This window comes from Wolffia australiana, chromosome 9 (assembly GCF_029677425.1).
Source record: "Wolffia australiana isolate 7733 chromosome 9, ASM2967742v1".
Taxonomy (NCBI): Eukaryota; Viridiplantae; Streptophyta; class Magnoliopsida; order Alismatales; family Araceae; genus Wolffia; species Wolffia australiana.
Genome location: NC_135843.1, coordinates 107154 through 109551, shown reverse-complemented (window position 1 = coordinate 109551; position 2398 = coordinate 107154).

Sequence of the window (2398 nt, the reverse complement as noted above, 5' to 3'; positions counted from 1 at the left end):
CTGATACATTAGATACTATCCCCTAATTACTAACTACTTATCACATCTTACATTCACTATCTTTAGTACCGTTATTACTGCTCCTTAATGATAACTCAATTATTAAATTTACATCTAAAGGCCAGACCCTGTGGAGACCACCTTTCTTTAACTATACATTTGAGAGATATTTATATCTTTTATTAAATTTATTTGATTTAGGAAAATTATAATAGCAATACACAAGTTACATACATAATTTTCCTTTATCAAAAGATTAGAACAAAAATACGTTTGAGGTATATTTAAATTTATCGCTACTATATCCATTTCTAATTTGGTTGATATATAAAAAGGAAGAAACAAAACTTAATAAATTGGTAAATATTCACTGACTAAACATTTAGTGCATTTATTCAGTCAGTTAGAAGATAGTTTTTATTATTATAATATTTGTGGGAATGAAAAAATATTATAAATTGTAATAATTTAATTTACTAAATTATTATGATTTATAATTTAGTAATTTTGGATTGAATGTTGAAGAATGAAAGGAAAACATGAAATACATGATTTCAGCTACTTTTTAAGATTTAATTTAACATAGATATAAGGTATTTATTGAAAGAATTTTTGGATTTCTAAAGTATAGTAGAATTTAGTATCTATATGAATGGAATTGAGAAAAAATATGTAACGAGTTAAATTTAGCATCATTTATTATATGTATGTGTTCAATGTTATAGAGTTATTTTTTAAGATTTTAACTTTCAAGACATTATGAAAAAATTAATTGATATTTTGACATATATTATGAGAGTAATTTATTAATTTTTTAAAAAATGAAATTACTTTCCTGAAATTATTTTTTTCCTAATGGTCCATTAGGGATTGAAATTACAGATAAATATCTTGGTTATATACATTTAAGTAGAATCCTTTAAGAGAAGGAATGGTGAATGCAAAGGTTGTGAAAAAATTACACAAGGTATTTAGCTGTTCTTTTGAATGCTTTAGTTTTATATTTCCATTTATAAAATGAATGAGGCTTTAGTGCTTTAGAGTTGAAATTGAGAAATGGGAAAAATAAATACACATGATAGGATTTAGTACTCACCTTGGTTCATGTAAATCATCATCTCATTCATATTTCTAGCTCAACTATTCTTTGGTTTCTGAGTCTGTGATGGACATGAAATTATAATTATTTGTTGGCGAAAGACATTATACTTATGAGGGACATTTTAAAAACCAATAAAATTAACTTTTCAGGGATCAGATCAATGATGTCTTAGTTCCTTGAGCCATACATCTTTCCTCTAGATGTAGCTACATAATCCTTCACATATCCCTCCATCCCGGTGATACTATTTATTATTCTGCAGTCATCGTTTTGCTGTTTCAATTGCATCAGGAATGGATGGGGTCTTAATAAATAAGGGAGAAGCAGGATGGGCAACTGAAGAATTCTGGACTGGGTGAACTTCTTACATAGATTTTCCCTAACTATACGCAATGCAGATTTTTCATAGAAATATCTATAATTTTAACATATCTTTCAACATCAGAAAAACTATTTAGGTGTGACCATGTAGGCCCATGTATCACTCAAGCTAATGACTGTAAAGGCCCAATACCTTTTATTCGCCAGACAAATTATTTATCAATGAGAATATAGATATTTAATTAATCATCTAAATAACCCGATCAATATCTTCAATTGCTGAGATGTGTTTTGCCTTGCTAAACCTGGTTCTCTACAAGATCTTAAGGATTCTAATAAATCTATCATAGAAAATTATTGCCATTGGTTACAGTGAACATATTATCCATCACCAGCTTGTTTCTCCTCAGATGACTAGGGTATGGTCAACAATAGAGCCCTAATCAGTTTTTGTAGTCAGTACAGATGCATTATGAAATCATCAAAAAATTATTCTATCATATTCCTCATCATTGGCCATGGACTCTATCATACTGTCTTCCTTGACCTGTCTCATTTTATATTGAGGGTGGATGATCTAATATTGAACACTAAATATCTTTGTGAACTTCTTACTGTATCCAAGTTAAGGAAATTTGAAATTCCATGAATAAGAACTCATAGGCCATGGATAGAAAGATAAATTTCCTTTGATGTTTTCCATCTCTTGGGTGAAAGATGAAATTACCACTTTCAAAACCATGATGTGAGTCAATCTGATTGACAGTTTGGTATAATACCATTCAGATACTCACACTAATTGATTTTGTGAACTCTTTCAGCTAAAGATCACTCACTATCTATCCTTGTTTGTAGGGTATCAACTATACTCATTTTTATTGTGGCACTAGGCGGTGATGTTTTATTCTAGATATTTTGATGTCCTCCCAAGTTTCATTTGAAAAGAAATATTTGGAATAATTTTCAAAAGGCTAG